The following is a 27,253-nucleotide window of genomic DNA, read 5'->3' on the forward strand; positions in this document are numbered from 1 at the left end:
CACAGAGTAGCATATCCCCTTTGCAGTATACATCTGTCTCTTCCTCTTTCTCCTGTACTGTCCTTTCCAGTAAGACAGCTCCTAACTCACTGTGAAACCTGAGTTTCTCACCTACAACTGGACCCCCGTTCCTATTGGAAAAAGGTAGATAACAAGACAGGATAACAATCCCCATTCATAGGGATAATAACCCCCAGGGTATGTGCCTGATGAGCTGGTCAACTGGTGTCTCTCAGAAGACAGACAAATGGAGAATCAATCCACCCCTCCATGGCAAACACACTTTCAGAGTCTGACACCTCTGCTCTGACTTGGATATCTCTAAGAATAGTATGAATTGTACTTTGGAGTTCCCCATGTCTGTGTCCTGGCTACTAGAGTTACAAAAGATATGTCCCCCCTTTCCTCAGCAAATGATTGGATTAACCTCTCTGATGCACAAGGATGATACAAGAACAGCCATGTGGGTTGAGGCATGTTGTGATAAGTCGTGGTTCACACCAGGCATTCAGTTGTGCCTGAGCCACTCTGGCAGAGCTGCCCAGTGCTGGCCCTCTCATGGTCAGTGTCTCCTGCCAGGAAGGAGTAGAGAGACAGCAGCCAGCGCTGCCATGCTGCAGGGCACTCCTCGTGGTGCTCCTGCTGCCACTGGCCTTCCCTCCAAGAGCCCATCTGCTCATCTTCCTCCCTCCCTCTCATCTTATGCAAAGCAGCTCATTAGTCCGATTAGCAGCCAAGCACCATTTCTGATTGTTCATCAGTGATTCCTTTGTTGCCCTCCATCACTCCTGTTGAGCCTCATTAGTGCTGCTAGGAAGCAGAGGAGCTGTTGGGATATTTATAGGAAGGATGGGGTGTTCTTTAGGCTTTATTGCTGTCTAATATCCCTTCTCCACTCTCTACCTCTTCCCTTACCCCAGCCCTTCCTTAAAAGCCCTCTTTTAATATGGAGCTTATCCAGGGGGTACAGACAGGAGAGGACTAGTCTGATGGTTTTGAGTCAGGGAGATGAGAAAGACAAGCTGGAGGTGTGCAGAGGCTCAGTCCTGGGTCAGAGTGTACAAACCTACATAGGACGGAGTACCTGGAGCTGGGGTTGAGGCTGTGCCCCTGTGCACACACACACACCAGGTGTGGTATCTGTAGCAGCCCACAAATGAATCCAAAGGGGTCATCATGTGCACACAGCATTGTTGGGGAGGTATATGTCCCAGCTACGAGCACAGCTTGGGCATGCAGCACCAGTGTCAGCGCCTGGGTGTGAATGCATTTCCATGCAGGACACCCACTTCTCTGCCTGTAAGCTGATGGAGAGCTGTAACATGCTCCCAACAGCTCCAGAGGGAGCAACTGCCTTGGTTACTTATAAAAATATTCTTTCATGCAGCACTTAATTATGGAGGCAACTAGACAAAGACTAATCATTCATTCTGATACAGAGAGAATAATCATTCTGACAGCAAGAGATATTTGACTTCTTAGGGAGCAGAACAGAGTGTGAAGAGGAGGAGGAGGCTGAAGAAAAACTACAGGACAGTGAAAGGAGGAGAAAGGAGGAACAAAATCCTAAATCAGTTACCCAGTACAGACATCTTTATGACTTCATAATGGAATATGCTTAGTGTCGGCAATCTTTCCCAGCATCACGAGGACACCTCTCCCTAGTCCAAGCCTGAGGCCCTGATCATGCCAGAAGTTAAACCAGGTGACATTTTAATATTACTTTTCATCTCAAGATTGCATCTTCCTTCCAAAGGGTCCTAAAGTGTTTTTATAACCTTTCCAGGCACATAATTCATGTCTTGTGGCACTGAAATAATGTTCCAGAGAAGGATGAGCCATCTCCATCACTGCGCAGGAATTTTGGACAGAAAGCAGTGACAGCTTCTGTGTCCCCCTTAAACCATGGGGTGTGCATGTGTATGTGTGTGAGGAGGGGGATTTCAAAGCTGCAGAATGCAATTGCAGAGTATGGAAGCTGGCCAGGAGCTCTGGCCAAATCCTCAGCTAATACGTAGGTTAGCACTAGGGAGCTGTAAGAAACAGCACTGGTGATCCAGTGTGACAGTCCTCCCTCTGCCTTCCTGGTAGGTCACAGCTCTGCGTGGGGTCTGACCTCTGCACGGTTGGGGATGACTCTTGAAAGGTTACAAGCAGTGGTCCTGACATGGGTAGTCAGTCCTGATCAATCACCAAAAAATATGGTATTAATCCAAGTGTCTTGGACAAAATCCAGGTTTGGAAAATGGCATTGCACATTTCTACATTCCCCCTTTTGGGTTTCAAGCAAGTCCAATGACTTTTCCCTTCAGAGCAGTGCCTTGCTGGGAACAGAGATGGCTCTGTTCCAATCTTCTTCTCCCACAGTCCCTGAGTATCTGCTCTGTGCCCAGAGCTGGCATGGGTGAAATGGATCCCCTGTTCAAGACAGTGTACCTATCAGGCTGTGTTATGCCCAGTGCTGTTCTCCACTGTGGCTGGTGGAACACTGCCCTGTACTGCCCACTGTGATGAGTCTTCCTTACTCCCCACCAAGGGTGCACCTAGTTGACTGTCATGAGGCAGGGTTGACCTTCACTCTCTGGGAAATGCTGCTCTGCTTTGTCCAGAAGACCTCACAGGAAATCAGCATCCTTGACACATTATGAGCAAGAGCCACGTGAGGATTAAACAGAGCCCTCTGTCCTATAAATCTGACAGGAACTGACCCTTTCCTTCCTTAGCCAGCAGACTGCTGCAGTGCAACCCAAAGCTTTTGGGGAACATCTGCACTCCCACACAAACAGAGCTGTCTCTCTGGCTGCCTAAGTAGCAGGAACAGAGCTTTCCCTGCCCTCTGCAGCTGCAGGCCATCATGCATACAGTATTAAGTTTGTATCTCCTCTGCCTTCCTCACTGTTCTATCTCTCCACTTCCAGCTAATTTAATTGACTGCTCTGGTTATGAAGAATCATGATGTCTAGGCACCAGGAGTAATACTTAGCATGATATTACCATTTTCACATCCCAGGGCTGTGCAAACATTAACTAACGCTAACTCTAATTAGCTGCAACTCACTGGAAAGTAGGTAAGCTTGATATTAACCCTGTTTTTATAGCTGGTGACACTAAGACTCAGAAGGTTTGAGTTGCTTGTCTCTGCTATGGAGGTGAGTTCAGCTAAAGTACCAGGATAAAAATGGGCAAATACGTTTTCCAGGCTGTTTTACCCATTCTGAGGGGTATTCTGGCCTCCCAGACAGCGTGCATTTGACCCAGACATACCTCAGGAGCTAAGCACAGGATGCCTCAGTCCTGCCATGCCACAAGCACGTGTGCTATGCTCAACCAGCTGGGAACCCCTCCCCTGTCTGGCTGGGAACCCCTGGGACCCTCACATGCTGCCATCTCCCCTAGAGCACCCATCTGGCAAATGCAATGCCACCTGGGCTCAAGGAGGTTTCCCAAAGCAATAGTCATGCAGCACAGTACAGCAGAGACTTCCTCTTTCTCCCATTTTCCCACTGAAAGTTGTTGAATGAAATGGCAAAAGACTGCACTGACAGTGCTAGAAGCTGTATTATGAGTGGAAAATGATGCTCTCAAGTCCTGCCATGGTCCAGTTAGCAAATGCTGGAGAATAAATGCAGTTTCTAAATGTTACATTTTTTCTAAATAGAGTATGGCTCTTGTGAAGGGACATTTTATTTTTAGATATTTTGTTCTTTTCCACTAAAATCCGAAGTTACTTAGGATTAGCATTGCACACTCAGGAAAAGAGTTAGGGAAGTCCTTCATTCTTCCTCCATTCTTGCTTCTCTCATAGTAGACCTTTCAATGAGGCCATCAGAAATACTGTCTGATAGACACACTGCAAGATTGTTTTATGAGAGGTTCTCCATGAGACAACTGCTAAATCCTGCAATTAGTTCATCTCAAAATTCCCCCAAGCCACTTCTATTAGCAATAGCCCTCACCTTCACACTTCTCCGGTTCACCACATCCTGCTGCTGTAGCTTCCTGCCCAGAGGTGGCTGCATATTCCCTGAGGATGCATCCACTCATGCTTCTTTCAGTGCTGTCAAGGTCCGCACAACCTGAGCAGGGGTCGGGATGGTTCGTTCGACCGCGGGGTGCAAAGGACAACAGCAAGAGACTAAGGTTTTGTTCAGCAACAAGCAGCAAAGCAATTTATTGAGGGCCAACAATTCAGTTTTGGGGTAATGGTGAGAAGGAGAGAGATAAAAAGATGACAAAGTAGGGAGAGAGAGGAAAACAGAGAGAGACACAGAGAAAGAGAAAGAGACAGAGGGACAGAGAGACAGAGAGACATAGAGAGAATAGGGGGAATAGCTACCAACAGATGGGACATCCTCTGGTCATCCGGTGATGTCTTCCATCCATGGGGAGAAAGAGGTCTCAAAGGTTTCTTCTGAGAGTGATAATTTTATAGTCCATCTCAAGGCGAGGGGCCACTGGTCAAAAGGTGGGGAGATTTATGGACTATTGTGTTCAGAGGACCATGGCTTCAAGAATCAGGTGCAGAAAGTATGGCTATTCTAGCCCCGCATCTGCCTGAGTCCATTGTACCGTGACAGTACAGCACACACCCGACACAGTCCTTGGCAAGCATCCACCCTAGCCAGGCCCAGTAGCTCCTGCCCAGAGTAAGTGGTGGAGGTCTCAGGGTCTCAGTCTCTGATGATGATTGTGAGGCAGATCAGGCAATCTTCGGACCGACTCTTACAAGTGCATTGCTTGGAGGGGAGATTGAGCTTTGAGCTCAGCTGTCCCCAGATGTGCAGCACGGGGAGTTAGGGTCTCTCTCTTACACACACCCTGTGAAAGCTTCCCTGATTAGTGTTGCATTTATAAGGACAGAAAGGTTGGGAAAACATTGAAATGATTGGTGAAAATACCTTTGTCCAATGCAAGGAATGGGTGGGAAAAGGGGTCAGGGATAGTGCTGGCTAAGGTGTTGATTCCTGAGTGGAACAGGATGCCACTGTACAGTCCTCTTCCTTTGTATCATTTTGCTACCACATAAAATCCAGATTCATGCAGCTCTGGGATATGGTAGGCAGTTAAGGTCCCTGTTTCCCAGGAGGGCAGTGTGTAGTCAGAGAAGGCATGGAAAAGAGCAACAAAAATGGCCAAGGGTTGGGGTAACCAGTGTGGAAGGAGAGGGCAAAATTCCTGTGCCATTGCTTTGAGAGGAAAATATTAGGAATCTTTACAGACTCCTCAAGTCTGGTACGCAAGGTGACAATAGAAGTGCTGCTCACAAAATGCCGTGGTGCTAGTGGTGTACACAGTGAAGGCACTGCTGAGAGCAGTGGAGTTCCCATGCTATTCCAAAATACCCACCACAGGGCACTGAAAGTTGAGTTGTGATGACCACTGTTCAGACTCAGTGGGTCACTACATTCTCTGTCACACCTGTATCATGCACAGTGGGTGTGCTTTCACACCAAGCCCAGCCGATATGAAATGAAGCCCCGCAAATGAAAACCTGCAGGGGTCCAGTCCCAGTAAACCACCCACCACCTCCAACCCAGGCACACCTCAGTGTACACGGTGGGCAGGCAGCAGAACAGGCAGCATCCAGGCACCTTTCAAGCACTGGCTCCTTTATACAACCACCAAACTGCTCCATTGTTAGCTATAGTTGTAGCCTCACATATAGTTGTAGGCCTTGTGTTTGAAGCCAAGAGGGCTGTGGCTGAGCAGGAGGAATAAAGAAGCCATTTCACATTCCAGTGGTGTCCCCACCCTCTCTGTGAAAATGGGGTGGGGGGAAAGGTGCAAAGGGACTTCAGATGCTATTGTTACCCAGGCACCCTGAGGGGCTTAAGGACAGAAGGAAGAATGAAATTGCAGTCACTTCCAGTGTCCTTGGGAAGATGAGCTCTTGGGTCCAGCCAGTAGCCACAAGCCACCTGCCAACTGAGATGAAGGCTTTGTTTGTTGTTACTGCACTAGTCCATCCCTTCTTTCCTCACTAAATATATTCCATTAGCAGTGCTCAATCTGACAGATGTCTTGCAGCTCACACATGAGTTAGAGCCAGAGTTGACAGGGAAATGAAGACAAAGAAGGATTTATATAACCTGTAGAGTTTCTCTCCATTCATCTTCTTAATATTCCCTGCACCCCTTTGCCTCAGGACTACAGCCTTGCATCAGGGCTTGTTCATTCAACATAGTATGTACAGTCTTTGATGGCAGAAGACATCATATGTAGGAACAGGTCGTAGAGAAAGACAGAAGCAGAGGAGGAGAGAAAATTATCCCTCCTTCAGTTACATTCTTTATGGAGAAGAAAGCAGTGTCAAACTGAGGAGCTTTAAGAATTAATTTAACCACAGGCTTTGGAGCACACACCACCTACCTTCACAAAGCTGTGTGTGAATATTCCGTATTTCTTTTGCAGACCATCTTTTAGGTTTTAGTTCACAGTGACTCCTTTGCTAGGAACTGGAATGCTCTGCTCTTGCACAAATCTCAACTAATGCGGCAGAGTTGAATGGGAGGCCTTATCAGGGGAGATGATTTTATTCTAAATCCCTGATTTCATTCACACTCATTCTTTCGTGTACACATCTTCTCAGGCACCAACAGGTGTATGCCAATGTACTCCAGCTAGGATTCCTTCCAAAGACAGAGGAACAGGGGACATGATGTAATGTGTCACCACATCTCTAGTTCATCTCAGGCTAGGTTGGGATCTGTCTTTTGTTCACTTCAAGGATTCACAGTGATTGGGATCTCTTGTCTCCTCACCCGGCTCCACATTTCAGAATAATTATGAAAGATTTTCTTTAGTTACCTTACCTGGATATATTTCATGGTTCGAGGCTTGTCCTTTATCTTACCTCTTAATGGCTTCAGTCTGTCTTCTGCATTCATCCCCAGTCAGGGTGTTTTGAGAAGCTGCAAGATGTGGTGTGATCCTGATGATCTACTACCTTAGGTGTGATCAACAGCTGTCATTCCTGTTTTTTGCAATGTCCTCTGGTGCTGTTCATGCCAATCCATTCAACTCTCAATGTTTCTGTTAGATCTCTATGGTATCTCTGGCTGAGGCATAGTCACAGCCCACACACCTTCTATCACTATGCCTGGAAGATCCTATCATAGAAGACAGACTTTTTAAATGCATGGCATATTTAGCTGAAGTAAAGCTACTTCACTCATTGGTGATTCTTGTGTCTGTAACAAGTATGTTCTGACTGCACAGTAATCTGCAGAGTTCATCAACATGACTTCAGTTACCAAGAGACTTGTGGATGTGTAGAAAACCTGTCCCTTGGCTGGCCAGTGTCAAATCTGGATAATAGACCACAGTAATTAGGAAGAGGGAGAGGAGGGAAGGGGGAAAGGGTAAGTCCATATTTGGGCAAGTAAAAAGAAAATCTGACAGGTTGATTTTTTTCCTGTTTGGACAGCTGGGCTGAGCCCTGGCAGAGTGAGACATCTTGCCTAGTGAGGCTGGGAAAGGTTTCTGGTGAGTTCAGTTTTCCAGAACTGCATAATTTTTGTCATTTGCCTCTCAGGTGCCCTGGGCTTAATCAGAGCTCCATTCCACAGGGTGGTGTCCCAGCAGGCATCCAATAGCTTCTCATTACAGATAAATTCAGGATCATGCTGTGAGGGACTAAATGAAGCGCATATTTACTGACGTACTTGGGTGCCCAGGAGTTTCTGAAGCTATCAGTATGACCCTGGCAGGCACCTACATACTGTTGGAAATCTTCTCCCAAGGACTTACCCTGCATACAGTAGAAGCTGAAAGCAGGAATGAGATCACCACAGCTTCTTTCCATCCCTGGACCCTATCCAATAGCTGGACCTGTGCTGGCAGCCATGGCAGTGCAGAGGTGAGACAACTGACTTCAGGAAAGATGGTTTTATTCCTCCGCTCCTTAGGACAGGTGCCTAGCAGACCAGGATATCTGGGACAAATTTACTTGCATTGGATTTGGGTCCTTGAGTAGAGTCTCACATTGATGTCTGCACCAGCTCCCCAGAGCTGCCATGTGCTGCACACAGCTCCTCTTCCTGAACACGGAGCTTCCTGTACCCAGCCCCCAGCACTTCCCAGCAACTCAAAATACAGAATCAGATCTGGACTGAAACTAGTGGTGGTTGTATGCAAGAGATTTTTAGAAAAACGTGCTATCAAGTAGGAACTTGATGGTTTACCACTTGCAGATGATATTGCTTGTATTTTAACACAGAACAGTCAATGTTTGTGGTAATGCTTCAAAATTGCATATAATGTTGATGGATTTGTGCTTAGTTTATTATTATTATTATTACTCCTACTATTACTATTATTATTTCTGTTTTATTCAAATGGCATTACAGTTAAGGCTACAGTGTCTATAAGACAGTGAGGTGAAATGTCAGGTCACTGATTCTGCATGAGCAAGATCTAAATGACCCTGTAAGTTTCTTCCAACCTGAATCTACAGGTTTGACCCCAAAACATACTGGCTGTTTTCAGTTTTTGAAGAATTACTCTCTGAATACTGAATTTATCACACGTATGAGAGAGTGATTTCTTTATTTCTTTGGAGTAGCAATCTCTAAAAAAATTTAAAGCATCTTACTCAAAATAACATTTAACCTGGAAGACATGTAGAGGAACACACATGAAAAAAGAGCTTAGATTCATTCACAAACAGAAATAAACCAAAAGTAGCAGCACCCAGGTACTTAATGCAGTTTTGAGGCTTTTTATAGAGTTGAGAACAAGTTAACTCCCTTGTAATCACTGGAATGATAGGAGATGGCTGAAATGGATCAAATACAATGCAGCTCTTTTGTAGGCAGTGAGCTTTTATCACTCCACCTACTCTCTCTGTTCACCATCACTGAGAGGAAATATATTGATTTTTCTCTAGATAAGGAGAAGGGATAACATTAGGAAACAGAGGATATGAATAAAAAATTACAGCTAAGATCTTGTGGGAAGTATGACAATGCAGTTCAGATCTTATTCTCACTATCCTAACCTCAATGAGGAGCTTTGGGCAGGTGTCCTGCTCTGTATAGGAGTAAATCAGAGCAGCTGTGGCATTGAGGTTACTGCCTGGTCATCACAGTCAGTCACAAAAGTGTTGCTCAGTTTAGGGTCTGCAGGATGCTTCACCAAACTTATGACCCATATTATGCCACCATTGTCGTGTGGCATTAGAAGAGGTTAGACAGAGTGCAAGTGCTGTCATTGTTGTGGATTTCTGCATTAAATTGTAATTTGTTAAACAAAATTCCCAGGTGATCCTAGGAGGCAGCATTCTTGCTTCCTCAGAGAAGGCCTAAAAACGGTTCAGATGTCTAGCAGGAAAATGAATAAGCTCAGCAAATATCTTGAGCATGTAAGCAGAACACATCAAAGGTACCTGAAGTTTTGCAACTTTGTGATCTGCATCCTATCTTGAGCTATGACTGTCTCCAGAGATGTAGAGGAAGATGGAAAAGGAAGAAAATTAAGAAGACAGGAGGAGTAAAGCCTTTCTAAGTCCTGACAACTGCAGAAACACTGAATATAAGCCTGACACAAGATAAATATAACAGAAACAGAGACTGAGTTCCCTCCAATTGGGTAAGACAATTGAATATATAGTTTAATACTCATATTTCAAAGCTATTTCCTCTCTTCAGAAATGCACCTATTTAGTTACAGATGCTTATCAAGCTTCTAACATATTCTGTTGAGCAGGGTTCAAACATTTCAGTGGTGAAGGCAAGACTAGAGATAAAATGAGCCTTGGATCTTGACTGGATACCTTGCCAAAGATCCAGAAAGCTAGACATTATTTCAACATTTTAAAACCAGAATATTGCATGCAGACACAGCTGCTTTCAGTCACCCCACCTTGATTACAGATCCCACCTTGATTATAGAACATGTCACCCAGTTGTGGAGAGATGTTACTTTCTGGCATAATAGCTTCATATCCACACAAATTAATCCCAAATTCATGTTGCAAATGATGAGTGATCAGTAGAATGGCAGCAGCACTACACAGACTGTCAGGGTTTTGTGCCTTGTAGGACAAAGAGATTCTGGACATTAGAAAGGGACAAACCCTTCCTGGAACAAGAGACACTGTGGGCTCTTCAATATTCACTCAGAACAGAGCAGCTCTGCTTTTACACTTCACTTGGAAGGTAGAATACATAACCCGAAAATGGATGCTAAAAGCATATGAGATTCCAGGAAGAATGATATTTTCCAAAACTATATGCAGCCTGCTATGCTAACTATGCACTTGCTCAGCCTGAACTTGCAATTTAAATATGTTGAAATGGGCTAAGAACTGGGACAGGGAAAGAAACCAGGAAACCAGTCTCCAGCTAGTTTTTCCTGTCTTTGGACAGCACCCAGTATTGAAGAAGTCTAATCTGGACTTTGTTCCCCAGTCCTGTGACCATTACTACTCTTGTAAAAATCCCAAACAACATAGCCAAGTGCTACTGCAAATAAAAGGTTATATAAGCAGCATGTAATGCCACCTGGAATTTGTCAGAGGAACCAGAATTAACCTCTATAGCACTGAAAAAACATGAGGATCTCTGTTCACATCTTTTCCAGAACTGCAGTGGCCCAAGCTCAGCTGATCCACTATGTGCCCACCACAGGGTGGCATCCACTTAATTTTCCTCAAAAGGTCCACGTCCACGCATTGATCAGGACAGATCTCCCTCTGTTACATACACAAAAACAAGTCAGAAAGGCACATCTCTGTGCCAGGGACACTGGAAGTTTCAAAATATTAGGTGGCACAGATGTGTACAGGGAGAGATGCTGGGAAAGAGAATTTGAGCAAAATATTAGCAGAGTCTATATGATTGGTTTTGGGTGGTGAAAGGGGACTCCTCTACAGGGATTTGTTGTCACCTCAAGGTGTGTAGTATATGCCAAGGCTGGGATAGAGTGAGGCTTATTGTACCTCCCATGTACTTAATGATCAGCTGTGGAGAAAAATTAATGGTACAATAAGGGGATTCCCCTCTGCCTGTAGATTTTGTGAGCTCCAAAACTTTCTGAAAAATGAAAAGAAAAAGCTAAAAGAGATTGGCTATCAAAGCTGAGCAGGGAGAGGTGTTTTGACTCACATACAGTATTAATTCCAGATTTGCACAGCAGCCTGTTCTACTCTTTGAGAGTATCACTGGGCAAGGAGAGAAAATTCTGTTCTGGAGATGGTTTAAATACTTATAATTCTATTGGAGGCAGGATGTCCAATTTGGCACAAATCCTCCATTTTTGCAGGAAGATAGGTCTTCTTATCTTCAAGCAAGCCAGCCACTAGGTCAATAGACCAAGAAAGCCTATCTCAGTACAAATGAAAGGTGATTTGCTGCTCAGGTGGGCACAAGAGGAGAAAGAGATATCTCCCAGAGAGGCCAGGAACCAGACAAACTGTACACCCAACCTGGCAGGCAGCCTCCATGAGGACACTCATTAAGATCAAAACTGCTCCATGGTCCTCCAAACTGAAAGATTGTGAGAGCAGGGAAACAAGTCTGACACAGCAGGACATTTTGAGTAGTAAGGACCTACTGAGTAAGGTAAGCCTCATAACCCAGCCCACTGGAATTTTCTGAGGACTGACTGGGGCACAAGAAGCCCAATCTGTGTCTAGGAAAAATCAAATGTTCTCTCTCACACAACAAGCTGGCTCAATCCCATTTCAAATGGCTCAAGCAACTGAGCATTCCTGGTTGTCCATTTACGTGACCCATTTTCTAAAGGTGGCCAAGGGGTTCTGCCAGCACTATAAACTGCAGTAAAATTTAAAGGCCTCCCTTAACTATCTGAAAGGAGGTTGTAGCCAGGCGGGAGTCAGAATTTTTTCCCAAGTAACAAGCAGTAGGATAAGAGGAAACACCCTGAAGTTGTGACAGAGGATGTTTAGATTGGAATTTTTTCCCTTGTTATATTAGGAGAAATTTTTTCACCAACAGAGTTGTCAAGCACTGTAACAGCTTGCTTAGAAAAGTGGTGGAATTACAATCCCTGGGGGCATTTATAAAACATGTGGTTGAGGCACTTCAACTTACAGTAATTTCACGGTTATAAGCCGCACCATTTTGACTAAAATTTTGGTCCAAACCCAGAGTGCGGCTTATAATCAGGTGCGGCTTATATATGGACAAAAAACCAAAAAGTTGCTGAAACCCAGAAGTGCGGCTTATACTCAGTGCAGCTTATAATCGTGAAATTACTGTACTTAATTTAGTGGTGGACTTGGTAGTTCTGAGTTAACAGTTGGACTTTATCTAAAAGGTCCTTTTCAAACTAAATGATTCTATGATTCTGTATTCTATGATTCTTAATAGCTTCTCCCCATGTGGCAAGGCAGACCAGCCCCCCTTTCTGCTTTTTCAGGGGCTTTTAACACCTAATTAATTAGTACTCAAGGCAGAGTTTTATGTAAATTTTATTTAAATCCCAATCAGTGCTCTCATTTCCTCGCAGAATTATTTTTACCATAGCGTCAGCACTCAGGTGGGCAAGGAACAAAACTACCTGAGGAGCAGAACCCTATGTGCCCAGCCTGACAAGGAGACTGGGAGCACCAGGACCATGGGGGAGGCTGCCAGATGGAACAGAGACATTCCCAGCATGCAAGCCAGTGTTGAGGAGAAGGAGTAGGAGCAGTTATGGTTTCAGGGCACTGATAAGCTCTGGCAAGATTTGAAGCAAGCATTGGCTGTGGAGCTGAGCATAAAGTGCTGTCTCCTGAGGACTTAGCACCCCTCCAGTGGGGAATGGCCTAACACACAGGGATGCTGATGCTACAGCCACAAAAGGGAAGCTGAGAGCAAATCTAAAAACCAGTCTCAGTCTAGGGGTGGTGTTTTTAGCCTATGTGCAAAAGCAGCGAGTGTCACAGCAGACACCTCAGTGGAGCCTGAGCATCATTGCTGGAGCTGCCAGGTATGAGACTGAGCCTGCTGGGATCAGTCCCCCTGCTACCAAGGTTTGGTGGAGTTCCAAGGATCAAGGATCCTGAGGATCAAAGTGTTGCTGCTTCTCTCCAGTCTACGGAGAAAGCAGAGATTCATTAGCATCTTCTATTAGACCATTAGAGTGAGACAAGATGCTTCAGATCACAAAGAGGAACCAATCACTAACCTAAGACATAGCCACGCAGAAGAGGTCGGAGAATCTAGCGGGGAAGTCTCAGGTTGCTTCAGATTGGGAAAGTGAGCTCATCCAGGTGATCCAGAAGCAGAAAATGAGTTAATGCAGCAGGATACCCTGTTCAACAGCACAGGACAGCTGCTTCTTCTTCATGACTGCTGTTTCACAATTTCCCTGGGAATTCTTCCTCTTCATGCTGCTTACATTCCCCTTTTCCCTGAGGCAGCCATGGTTCACTGAGGTCAAAAAACAGTAAAAACCTGGTCTACAGTGCAGTCTGTGGAGTGCAGATTTTCAGCCACCATGTATGACCCTCCACAGGGGAGACAGCTTTGGAATTCTTTTTATCTCATCTTGTTCTGATTTTTTAGCAGCAGCCAGGAGACTGAGTCAATGCAAGTGGCTGTGCCTCGTGCTGGATGGATTCATGTTGTTAATCCTCTCTGCCAATCCTTCAACAGCTCTCACTGTGCTACTCAACTCTTCAGAAATCTATCGATTTGCTGAAAGATACCTCATCTTTGCTTTCTATCTCACGAATCCTTCTCCTATCTTCAGCCTGGATAATTATAGTTTATTTCTTAGGGGAGATGGAAGGAAAGGATTTGCACTGGAGTAATGGTTAGCATCTACTACCCAGAAAAACAAGGATTCTGCCACTCATGGCAAAAAGGCTCAAAGGAAATATATACTCTCTAGTGGGAGAAACAAAAAGCATGCCCACTACCAATTTCTAAACATCCACAGACTGGGGAAGGTCACTCATCTCCATCACCACTGGAATCATCAGAGAGAAGAGGGTGCAGTATCAGAGCACAAACTTCATGTTAATGCCATCAACCATCAATATTTAAGACTTGGAAAATCAACAGCAGGTCTCTCATAGACTCCCTTTCTGTCATGGCCCATGCACAGAGAGAGTGTGTGCAACAGCTTTGGGGACACTGGAAGAATTCCAACGTGATATTAGTCAACGTCTAATACTGCTTCATAACCAATTAGGTTTATTAATTTTCCCTGCCACCCAGAGTATTTTGTGTGATGGCAGACAGATGTTCACCAAGTGTTTGCAGACTGGCTTAGCTGATACTTTTGATAACCCGAACCTGCAGAACAGATGTGTTAACAGATTTTGACATGATGCATTAGTTTTATCATTGATGGCAGGGAGGGATGAGAGGGAAGAAAGAGAATAACAGATAAATAAATGTTAAAATAGAGAGAAGAAGAAACCCTAATTTATAGGCTTCTTTCTTTCCCCCCAGAACATGCCGTCCAGGCTCTGGCAGACAGTGTTCCCATCTGTGCCATTCTTAGGGCAAGGCAGCAGATTCCTCAACTGGCTCCGTGCTGCCAAAATCCCCTCCTTCCCTCTCCACCTTTACCCCTTCCTTTGGAGTGTGATTGGATAGACTTCCATCTGGCTTCATGAACACACACATATACTTTGTGGCCAGAGCAAGGAGGGTGCTCAAGATTCAGAGACAGGGAAAGTGCATCGCAAAAGGCAGATAGTGGGTAATACAGAAACAGTCCCTTTTCTCTTCCTTCCGATGAGTCAACACGATGACTCTGTTGTGTAAAACATATGCTGCTCGTACATTTGCATAAAATGAGGCAGCAGGATCTAGGGCCATTCATTAAGGGGCTGAATTCAAACCTTATTTTTAATCTCAAGCTTACTCTCTACTCATATTTAGGCTTCTACTCAGTCATTGAAGCTCTATCTGTGTCTTTCCTTACCCTTAAGAGAGGATTAAATTTTCTACCTAAGGACTTGTAAAGAACTGATTCTACACCTGTGCTTTACACCAGTGAAGAGATAAACAAATAGTTTGCATCTGAGCAAGATCCAAAACAGGCAGAGTGAGCCTTCGAAAATATGACAGAGAAAACCCACATCAAAAGATTTCCTTCACCTTTCTCACTGGGAGTTAACACCACAGGCAGAGGCAAAACAGGGGAAACAGAAGAGAGCGACAAGCCACCACCTTTGCCAACAGACACTGTTGCCATGCTGAAGATGAGTTTAGGAAGCTGGTGACAGCTGCCCTTTTCCCAGAGAAGCTCAACAAATGCAGCAGTCTGGCATCAATTTGCAGCCTTTTTATAATGTCTGGTAACACGTTTTACAAATTAAACTCATGAGACCTATGGACGCATTACTGGCTCAAACACAACTCCCTTCAGATAAAGTATGACCTCTTCTGCAGGAATATTGTGTAGAAAACTGCAGCATCTCTGCCTGTGTGTCATTTGACCACATGTTCATCACACCAATCAATGTTTCCCTAAGCCCACACACTCAGATTTCAAATCCATCCAGTAACGACCATTTTGATGGAAACCAGCAGATATTCACTGAAGAGGACAGAGAGATTAACACCATGTCATGGCTCAGCAAGTACTGCTGTTCCCACTCACTAGGCACACATATTTGCCTCCCCTCCAAGACAGTGGGGCAGAAATCATCCCCACCAAAACATCCTTTTCTTCTATGGGAAGACTGCACCATAACCAAAAACAATGCTGGTGTATTGGGTGAGTCTTTGTGAAGGCTTTTTCTTTGCCTTTCATGAGAATGTTGTCTGGGCCATTTTCCCCCTTTCTGGGAAGTTAAGTTCCCTCATTTATCAAGGGATCATTATTCCCAGCTTGTACATCTTTGCGCAGGCTTTCATGAAAACAGGACTGCAATTTAAGGTACATCTGATTTATACATTATCAAAGAGGAAGCCACTTAGTCAGGAAAATTATGTAAGCCTGCGTGTGTCTAAATACTCCATCTCCATTATACAGAAGTGGCAGGCAGTGTCCTTCCCGGCGAGAGTTCCAGCTGCTCTGGGATTAGCACAGTTTGCCTTTGTAAAACATTATCAGCGCAGCGAGGCGAAAGCAAAGACATCATGGCTCCAGCCCCCTCTGCCATGCATCAGGCACTCAGTTTGTCTGTTTTAACTTATTCCAGCAGTAATCCTAAAATCAGGGCAACAATTACTTAAGGCAGAGTTCTTTCAAATGCAGGGGAGACTTGCATAGAAAGAGCCTGCATTCCTATAGGCCATGAATTCCAAACCTTCCCTTGTCTAGCATAAATTATATTAAATCACCAATGTTGGAAGATCTAGTGTAGGGGAACATAAAATTATTCAGGAGGGCATGGCTGATTACTGATTTATTAGCATCTAGTTTCATGGTGTCAGTCAAGCAAGAGTGTCAGGGGAGGGGAGCAGAAGGCCACGACCTTGTTCTCTACCCTTCATTCAGCCAACTTTGAGTCTTATGTTCACAGAAAGAACTACGTTCCTCAAGAAATGTCCCTGTAGAGATTATAAAGACAGGGACTACAGAGAGCCTTGAGAGTTTTATTTTTTCATGGAAGCAGGCTGATCTGAAGAAGAGGAGTCTTTGTACAAGCCTTTGGAAACATGGTGCATCACAGCTACTGTGGATTAGAGCTCTTGGCTCTAGTCCTCCCCTAATATATTGCACTGGATCAGTTTGTCTGGCACAGCACAGACACTCTCCTGCCTCTTGGCTCCATATACCCTGTTATTTCCCTTTTATTTTGCCCCTGGCAGAGACATCACTACAGAGAGAGAGAACAAATTATTTGTTCCTGTACTGGCAAGGATCTGGAGGGAAAAGTGGTGGCAAACAATTGCATCTTCCCAGATGACTAGTCAAAATTCTCTTTCCTAGTCAGGAGTACAAACTCCACTGTCATTTCAGGGATGGTGTGGGATGTACCCTGCTACTCCATTGTTCCCTCCAGGATGTGCCACTGTAAGATCACTGTAAGGCACCCTTACAGGACTGGAAGATTGGTCACAAGGCAATTAAGACTTCCTTGATGGTAGCTTGAGGATAACCCAACTTGAAGATTGCAGAAGAGGTAGCTTCTCAGGAAGCACCCCAATATAGTCAACTTTTTGTGCAACAGACTGTGAAAAAGTTAGAACAAAAGCTTTAGAGAACAATATAGCTCCAGTGGCCACGTGTTGTCCATACAACATCAGAAAGGCAAGTGGCCACCATTTTGCCAGGCAAAACCTCTTTTATCTAGACATGAAAACACAAAAAGCAGAGTATCTTGCTCTGCATACTGTGCTGAATAAACAACACTTATTTTTTTCATGGGTAAACTTAGGTCTTAGTTCACATTGTTTATGTGATGTGGTGGTTCTGGGGTCAGACAAGACCAGAGCCACTTACATTAGCCCCACTTGCAATTCACCTGAAATCTGGCCTTCAGTTCACCTGGAACTCAGTGCTCAAAGGGTGCAGTGGCAGTAGGCTGCCTGGGTGGCTCTGCAAGTGTCTGTATCAATGCTGCTCTTACACAGAATATGCCAGAGAGGGTAGCAGGTCAGAGGTACTGAAGTATTAATCTTACGGCTGTGTTTCCCTTGCATGGTGCTTGGAAGGAGACAGAAGAGTCTCTGCTGTGATACTGCTCCCCAGGTGTAATATCTTACAACAAAAACCATCAGCAATTCACCCACACAGAAAGCTTTAACTCTGATCAAACAAGCATTTATGTTACCCTCCTACACCATAGGAGAAGAAACACATGTCCTTCCAACCCTTTCATGATTACAGACACATCTGCACTGCAACATACAGGTGCAACTGCTACCCATGCAGGAACATCCCTGCATACTGATTTAAAACTAGGTTTTGTGGGTGACTGTCTAACCCCAGCAGTGAGTCCTCCTACATCAGCAGTCAAAGGCCACCAGGCCACCACAGCTGGGATCTGTGGCAACATCTGTTGCCTGCTGTGATATGGGCAGACAGAAAATTGTCTTACTTACCAGATGAGTGATACAGATTGCTACTGCATCTCAGCTAGGGTGCTCTTCCCAGCCCAACTGCAAACCTTTTGTGTGTTGTATTTCATTGTAGGCCTACTTGGACAGGTTGCTTTCTGTTATGATATGATTGGCGTTAACACATCACTCCTTGTTTAGCATCTTAATGATAGGCCCTGGTGCTAACTGATGATTTACAAGGAGTCTTGGAGGGCTTGACCAGGAAAACTTGCTTTTCTGCTGCCAGGCTATTGCAGAGGGCATGTATTCATCCTTACCTGATTCTAGGCCATAATGGCATCTGCCCTGACTCAGGAAGCAGATGACCAGAAGATACTCAACTAAGGCTACAATCAAGAGCTGCACAAGTAGACATCATCCTGTCAACAGCTGGGCTCAAGTGGCATTTGGACTCTACCAACTCCGGTTTAGGGCTTGGTGTCACTGTCATTAGCTCTAAGAAGCCTCTACAGATGTTTGCTTTATCAATTAGTTGTTCTCTGATAGGTTTGTTCCATAGTTAAATAATCTTTTTACCAATGAGATCCTTACCTGTGCCAGGATGTTAAAGACAATTTGACAGCTAGTAGCCTTGGGAATTAACTTTCCTCAGGGAAAAGAAGAAATGTGCAACAGGAAGATTCCATAAACCTTAAAATAGCCAATATTTATAATAGTGAAAATTGTAGGTGTCACAGTGATTACACGCGACTTTGAAAAGTGATCAAGAGTCACCTAAAGAAAATAAAATCTACCCATTAGGATACAGTCAAACTACTTATTTTAAAGCTTTTGCAGCCAAGAGATGCTCATCTCGTAACCTCATCCAAACCATACTGCTCTTTCAGGCTCCAGTGCATTGGGAGGTTTACTGCACATTTCAACTTAACCTACACTAAATCAGCATGTGAAGAAACAGCAAAGCACCCCTCCAGCCCTGGCATCCAGCAGTCTCTGGCTATCTATTATGGTTCTCATCTGATTTGGCAAGAGGAAAGAGTCCCATGTCTGTTCTTCAGATAAATCCAGTTTTCAAGGGGATCCAGCAGGTTTTTGAAATAAATATTGCCCAGAGACTCATCAACTGCACTAAGTACAAAACTGATAAACCCCAGAATTCAAAGCTCTAAAAACCTGCACCTGAGGACTATCAGGATTGGTTTTTTTTCTCTTGAGTTATTTGGGCTGCAGCAGGAACTTATTAGTTGATCTTTTAATAGGTGACATTTCTGGGAGCATTTGCTCCAATTTGAGAGGTAATTTGTATCAGCTGTTCTGGTTCCTGTTCCGTGACTCTTTTCCCCTCCCCTGCAGCGGGCACCTGAGCTGGCAGCTTTTATATGTGCGCTCTGAGATAGCATGAGAGTGAAAAGGGTCACTATTATGCAGGATGAGAAAATGTTTAACACCACAGGATCCTGACAAACTCTGTACTTTTGCCTTTACCAATGTAAAGAGCCAGACCTGAACACACCTTCTGCAGAAAGGGATGCTGAATTACATCTCCCCTTTCATTCAAAGACAGAGAGAATATTTTAAACATTTGACAGTTTAATTGTTCAGTGCCCTAAAACGATACTCATTCAGATATCCTACATAATTTGTTCTTTGTACCATTTACCTAATGGATTACATTTAACAATTTGGATAGCTATAAGTCCTTCTGCTCCCAGTCTTGCTTGCAGTAAACACTACCTGAAATTTGAAGACCCAGGTTAACTTTGGGCATTCAGCAAGAAGACCTTGCAGGTTTGGTTATGCCAAGTGAACATCTTTTCCAAGTTTAAAGGTTTACATATAGATACGAAATATGATTGAAGGAGTTGCTACATCCAGATGCTCCCTATATCCTCTCCCTTGTGCTGAGCCACTAACCAAGACCCAGGCCCAGCTGATTTCCTGTTGGGTTCCCATTGGATCCTGCATAGCCTCAAAGGCCAGAGTGACCCACTTCACCTTCAGCTAAGCATCTACTGGTAAACCCTCTCAGGCCTGAAGAGACTTCTCATAGCATGAATCAGTCTGGAGCCTGTGGATAAATTGCACCTATGGATTACAGACAGATTTTATATATTAGAGTTGTAGGACCCACTTAAATCAGGGAGAATAATATTCTCAAAAGACTCAAGAGTGAGCTTAGTGCAACACTGTCCAACTCTGCAACGCTAACTGGTCTGGAGCAAGTCTCACAGGTCTGACCTCAATATTCTCTGCTCAGGAGAGCAGCTGAGAGCTTCCTGTAGATGTCAGAGTGACCTTATAGCAGTGAGGCAGTGCCTGGATGCAGGACCAGCTCCTTGTGAGATTTGGTCCCACACTCATCTGCTTGCCCCAGGGAAACAGCACTGCATTGTCAGGCTCCATTTGGAAGGAAAAAACAGCAATAATGGCCCATGACTTAGAGATTTGGGCAAAACAAGAGCTAGGCTCCTGCTTGCTCTGTCAAGCAGTCTGTCTTGCCCAAAAATATTTTCATGCCAAGCATTTATTTAAATCTATTTAGAGTAAATCGAGAAGTCAGTACTAGGAAGATATTGTGCTAGTGAAATGCCCTTTTTGGAGGTAAGGATGTGGATTCAGGGTTTGCACTCAGATCTGTAGTGAAGCCACAGCAGGGTTTTGGCATCTAAGAGGTATATGGATTTCCTGTGTATAGGATCACTGGATGAATCACTGCAGTCAGTAGAGATGACCCATACATCACCTGCATATCCCAGCAGTATTCACACTTCAGAAATTCCTAACACTCCTTTGAACTTAACATTTTCTCCCTTTAGGTCTTTAAGCTGGGTCAGCTCAGCTTTTGCTACCAGCACAGTTGGACCATAGCATGCCCACCTGCTAAACAGCCACACGCTCCCTTAGTTTCTCATGTGCAAGTTTTGCCACTCATGACAAGGCCTGGGCACTCAGACACATTAGAAGCAACCTCACCCAGACAAATCTGTGTGCCCCTGAAGTTAAGCCACAGCTACTCCCATAGGCACCCAAAGGCTGCACTTGGGCACATTTTTATGGGTACAGCTCAGGAAGACTAAGAAATCACCATGCTCCAGACCTGGCAGCAGAGCACCCTCATTGGCACTCACTAGCACAGCTCTGATAGTATAAACCAGCTTAGATGAATATTCCCAAACAACCCATGGTGTGTTTCCCCCACCCAGGAGCAGGCTAGGCAGCCAGTAGGCATACAGTTACAGGAGTAAATCAGAGGCCTTGGGAAGAGCAGCCAGTAGCCGCCAATAACAGTTTCTCCAGCTATCTATCAAACACTCAGTAGCAGCCTTCCTCTCTTCTCTGCTCCCCAAGCCCTGAGCAACAGTTTGCCCAGCCCAGAGCTGTCTCCTGGTGCCAAACACAGCTCCAGAGGCAGCAGCTACCCCCAGGGCATGCAGGTGTAGGAGACTGCAGTCATGAAAAAACCAAGAACGGGACCATTTCAGAAGAGCATTAGTTGAAGGGTCCCCTACTGCTACCCTTCACATCTGCCACCTCTCTGACATGGTTAATACCCCCACCCACACTATTTCTACAAATAAACTCCCATGGAGAGCCACATAAAGGGAGAAACAATGAGGCTTTGTGAATATAACTGTGAATCAGTTATATCTTTCACGGCCACAAAAGGGCTGGAAGGACTTTAGATGATCATGTGATTTTAATGCCTTTCACCAGCAGGACAAATGACTTCTGTGGTTGTTGCTGTGATGATAAAGAATCCCAGAAGCGGTTTTGAATACTCTGTGGGTTGTACAGTTGGTATTGAAAAGCTAACAGCATTAAGTGTGATGGATTATTTGAGTATGAAATATTCTTAGTCATAGTCAGAAGAAGAGCTGAGCAAACATTTGCCATGAAAAAATATAAGGGTTTGGTTTTTATTGTTTCTTCTTTCCCTTCCCTTATCCCTATGAAATTTGCCTGTTTGGCAGCCAGGAATAGTTTTTTTTTATCAGAGTTTAGACGTGAGGTGAGAGGCTCTGTGTGTGTGTGTGCATGAAGAAAAGAAACACGAGGAAGAGCTGCCTGCAGCATAGCTAAGCTCTGCTATTAGCTGTCACCTTGGTGTGCTCCAGTGAATCAGAGCCCTGAATCTGGGTCCATTCCCAGACACCTGGGTCCAGCTCTGAGGTCTGCCACACACCTCCTGAGAGACCTTACAAGAGACAAGCATATCCACTAAGCATGCTAAGCATGTGTTCAAGCACTTGTTCAAAGCAAGTGCTGGGAAAAGAGGCTGCAGCATATGAGCTCAGTGAGAAAAGCTTGCTCCTGAGTTATCTCAGTTGTGGATTTACTGGGAGGCAGGGGAGCTTTGCCCACCCCAGCCCAGCTGCTAAGTGTCCATGTGAACCCAGGAATGCTTGCAGGTTGTGTTGATGCCCTGTGGAGGTCAGAACTACCTGTATCTGTTGCTGGGAATTGCTAAAGAAAAGCTGTAGCCTAGAAGGTTTAAGGTACAGCAGCCCACAGTAAAATTTGCCAAATCAGATGCCTATAACTGATAAGTTATGTAGGCAATGTACTAGAGATACTTTAAAACCTGCCTCTTGCATGGACATAAACATTTCAATAAATAGACCTAAGGGTAAAAGTGGAGATTGGAACACTTTTGCTAGGGGATGTTACAGTGTTCTGCAAATTGCTGTGTGCGCCACACCAAGAATGGCAGATAGTGTTGCATGCTTTGTTAGGTCATTTATCAATCGAGTGAAGTGTACCAAAATGTACATCATGAATCTGTTGTCCAGAGAAAAATCCATGTTTTCTTCAAAGATCTGTTTTCCTTCCTCCTTGTTGTTTCTATAAAAGTTACGATGCAGACTAGCTAATTTTGTCCTGCCAGTGGCTGTTCAGTTCTCCCACCTCCAGCTAACTTGTGGGGTTTTTTGCACAAATCATTGTGTTTAAGTGTCTCTTTGTTCTTGTGTAAGGTGATCTCATTCTTATGCAAATGGAACAGCTTGAGGCAGAATGATATCTTTCTTCAATTAATTTAGAAATTAAATTTGTCACCACAAATCAATATTTTGTACTTGTGGCCAACTTCAAGACATATGGACTAAAGGCCTTTCATCTGTTTAGCATCTCTGATGATGCAGAGCCAGCATGGTGCTCTGAGCCACATAGCTCTGTGCCTGGGAAAGAATTGCTGTGCAGAACACCATTATCTAATATCATCATAATACAGCCTTACATAACACTCTTGTATCACATAACACTCTTGTATCTTCCACAGTCCACTGTGGAACAAAACACATGTATCTGCTTGCTCATTGCAGCCAGCGGCCTCTCCTCTCTTGGCTGGAGACCCGTCTACCGTGGGTAAAAGCTGCAGCAGGCTGGAATGCCCTCAAGTAGTTTAAACTTGGGATGCTTCTCCCAGAACTGCACAAAGGGAGTAATTAAAAGGCCTGGTTCAGACAAGTAATTTCTGGGCTGGCAGAATCTGGACATTAAGATAAAGGAAGATCTGCTGAGCTCGACAAATCTGTTCTTACTGACCACGTTTTTTCACTGTCATCCTGAAATGAGAAGAGAGATTCCTCTCTGGACCTGGCACAGTAAAGGAAAACCATTCATTTTCCCTGCTTATACTGGGAGAGTCCAACTGTGGCTATCATGAGCAAAAAATAATGTTTCCTCTTGGTTCTGTTTTAGTAAATCATGTTTCATTTTCTGAACTAGTTAATTTCTTGAGTGAGGCTTAAAAAGCTAATAACACACTTCAAACAAAAAAAAAAATTAAAAAAATAAAAGAAGTGCTGGAAGACGCAGGGGTGAACTGTGGACACTATGTCACTACGTTCTCACCTGGCTGAGAGAACAGCAACCTTCACTCCCTGTGGCACACAGAGCCCCTTTCCAATATTTTGGCACCTTGCAAAGGGGCTGGCTTTGTCAGTCAGGGTTCCCACATGGAGCAGTGGTACCTCTTAGGTTCAGGGCTCTGATAAAAATGAGAATATACACTCTGCAGGCACAAGAGGGCTGTTAGGGGTGCACATTAGCTTCTAGTAGAGATCACAACTATGCATGGCTCTTGACAGCCCTATCCTTTTAGTTGGGGCAGGTCATGCAAATAGCAGTGATTGAAGGAATGCATCCTGGCCTGGGCATATCTATCTAATCCCAACTGAGACAGAGTGTCTCTTCATTGGAGACAGGCCCAGAGCAAGGCAAGATTACTAAAGATTTTAGTGTGCTCTTTCACCCAAGGGATGTTATTGCTAGGAGCTGAGCATTTCCTATTGCAAGATCTTAAAGCTTTTATTTTTTTTTTCTTAATCACATCTCATGAAGTTTCCATCACCCACCACTCTGTGTGAAGATGAAAAGTGTTATTGTCCCCATTTCAGAGCTGGAGAAACTCATGCATGAAGGGCTAAGCTTAAAACAACCTTTCTAAATGGATCCAGGAGGCTTTGGCAGTGTCTTGCAAAGAACCTGTCTCTCTGGCTTTACAATTTTAGCCTTAAGACCATTTTTTCCTCTCCTCTACAGAGCCCTGACAGTCCTGTGATAAATCTTATGTAAATACATGTTGTAGCTGTAGATATAAATCACTGTAAATCAGTAGCTGAGATCAAAAGCATAAAACTGTGGCTTCTTTGTATGAAATGGGCATTTCATACACTTGATGTTGCTAAGAATGACATCTCCCTGCAAGCCTCTTTCCATCCCTTGTTCTCAGTGTAACTAGAGGGAATGCTGCCCCATCTCTGTATCCAGCCATGCAAGCTGTGCTCAGCCTTGCAGCAGAAAAATATCCTTTGAAAAGTTGCTCCTTCTCATTCAGCTATCTCAGATGCATTGCAGAGAAAAGGGCTTTACTGTATTGCATCCACCCATCCACTCATGAAAAGCTGATCTCAGTCCTACTGCAGGACAAAATCCTTAGCTCACATCCCTCCACCCCTTCCACTGGTCCACTGGTTCATCTCGCTTTGCATCAGTTCTTACATCCTGCAGGGTCACCACAGGGCTGCTCAGGCCCTGCCAGCACGGGCAGGGAGGGAGGCAAACCAGGGTTAGCCACCTTGGCAGCCAAAGCACACAGTTCAGCGTTGTCTTTGCAGCAGCATGCCTCTGAGCCAGAACCTGCTAAACACAGAGGGAAGTCTCCCCTAACCTGAAGGCACTCTGGACTGGGGCCCACCATCAGGTACATCAGTGACCAGCAACTGCAACAGCAAAAGTCAAAACAGTTGCCGATAGTCAACATCAGATTTCTTAATGTTACCAATGGATGAGTGGGTGATCCCAGGGAGCATTCAGCATTTCCCACGGTGGTGCCCTGGGTCCATGCAGGGCTTGCAGGTGCTGCTGCTCCTGTCACCTCTGTAGTGCTCCAGCATGGAGTAGTGCTTGCTGGGCAGCCAGCATCCTCACGAAGCAATACCTCATTCATATTGCACGACCATGCCTTGGACTCAGAAAGGTGATTGTGTCCAACCAGCTGTACTGGTATTTCAGTCCAGAAACCTTGGCAGCACTGACTGAAAGGGTGAGTAGCTGGTGCAAAACCTTCCTGAACCTGCTCCTCAAGAGTGGGCAAGGAGGGGCAGAGCAGAGGGAACACGTCATACACAGCCTGGGAGAAAATACAGCACAAGTCCCAGGCAGCTGGGTTGCCATGGCTGAATAAGCTAAATCTGGACGATGGTGTGTGGTGAGAATAAATGCGTCAGTACCCAGCAGAATAGGAAAGCTGTCCAGGTAGATCTCTTCTCCTTTTTCAGGCTGCACTACATGGCTTTGCTCCATTGACTTGCAGGACAGAAATCTTTGATTTTTGAGGCTGATTATCTGGCTAAGAGATGACAGGGAAGAGAAGAGCAGTAGCTCTCAGCCCCCAGTAACCTATCTAGGGAGTGAATGAAAGTGACAAAAACCTGCCAGCACACTGCCTACACATGAAGAAATTCTGTTTTCAGTCCCCTCGGGGAGACTTCTCCTGAAAATCCCTTTCCTGAGAGGGAAAAAAAATCACTCCATGTGTGTGTCTGTATGTGATTTTTCCGCTTGACTTAGACCTATACAAACAACGACACTATGACAGTCATCACATTTGTGTCAAAGGAATGGGACAGCCTTGCAGCTCTGGTCTGTGACAGACTGGTACCTGGGATGACCCTGGTGCAGGGCGGTGCCTGCACTGCCGCCTGCCCCACACGCTGTGGGCGCAATGAGAAGTGACAGCTTTAATTGCTAACTGCAGAAACAGGGAGCATGGAGGCAGAGGTGCAAAGGAAATGCAGGAGGAGGCCATGCGTGGGATCTCCCCATCCCGCACACGTCCTATCCCTGCCTCTTTTCCTAGACTGAGAGAGAGGAGTGGAAAATGCAACGGGAGGAGGATGGCATGTATTTCTCCTGGAGACACACTCCCCCTTGCAGCACTGGGTGCAATTTACATATGAATGCTGCGCTGTTCTTCAGAAGCAAGAATTAAGAGAACAAAAGAGTGCAGGAAGTAAGGGTAAGGGAAAGGGAAAAAAGACAAGGCAGAAACTGGAGGTGGTGACAGGCACCCAGAGGTAAGGTTACAACTCAGAGTTATTCAGTGTTGTCCCTGCTGACACGCACTCCAAGGGTATAATTTAAGAGTTACCTTCCTACGCTTCGTCCCCATCCTGCCTGGCCCCCTGATTTGTTCTGCCCTGATTTCTGATACACTCGTGCAGCAGCCAGACCATCTTTCTAGGGTGGACACAGCAGGCTGAGCTTTTCCAGACCAAGGAGAACTCTTAGTGCTGCAGCCCTCCCTCTTCTGTATTACATTCTTTTTTTGCATGTGACCAACAGCCACATGTACACTGAGTGATGAAAAAATTAAAGGGATTTGGAGAAACAAATTTAAATGGTGCCTATACAGTGAGAATCTCCAAGGTCAAGGTTGGCAAGCGCACAGGCTAAAGTAAAAAATCCCAGTGAGGCACACACAGATCACAATACATGAAGTCAGAATCTTATTTGACAGAAAATAAAAGAACATGGTTGTGCAAGTGTACGTATTTGGTTAGAGAGTTCCTTAAAAGTAGTTACTGGTAAAACAGAAAATCATATCTTTATTCAATCTCTTGTAAATTTACTCAACATCCTCAAATTGCTCAACTCTCCATTTCAATAAGTAGGGACTACATGTCCAGTAATTCTTCTGACAACAGAGTCTCTCAAAATCCAGAAGACTATCCAATCATAATTTTAAGACTGTTGCAGCCAGGATGATTGAATAAATATAGGAGTGGTAGGGAAAGAAAGTGTGAGAGCATGTATGAAATACAGCTTCACTCTCT

This window comes from Catharus ustulatus, chromosome 4 (genome assembly GCF_009819885.2).
Source record: "Catharus ustulatus isolate bCatUst1 chromosome 4, bCatUst1.pri.v2, whole genome shotgun sequence".
In the NCBI taxonomy this organism is placed as follows: domain Eukaryota; kingdom Metazoa; phylum Chordata; class Aves; order Passeriformes; family Turdidae; genus Catharus; species Catharus ustulatus.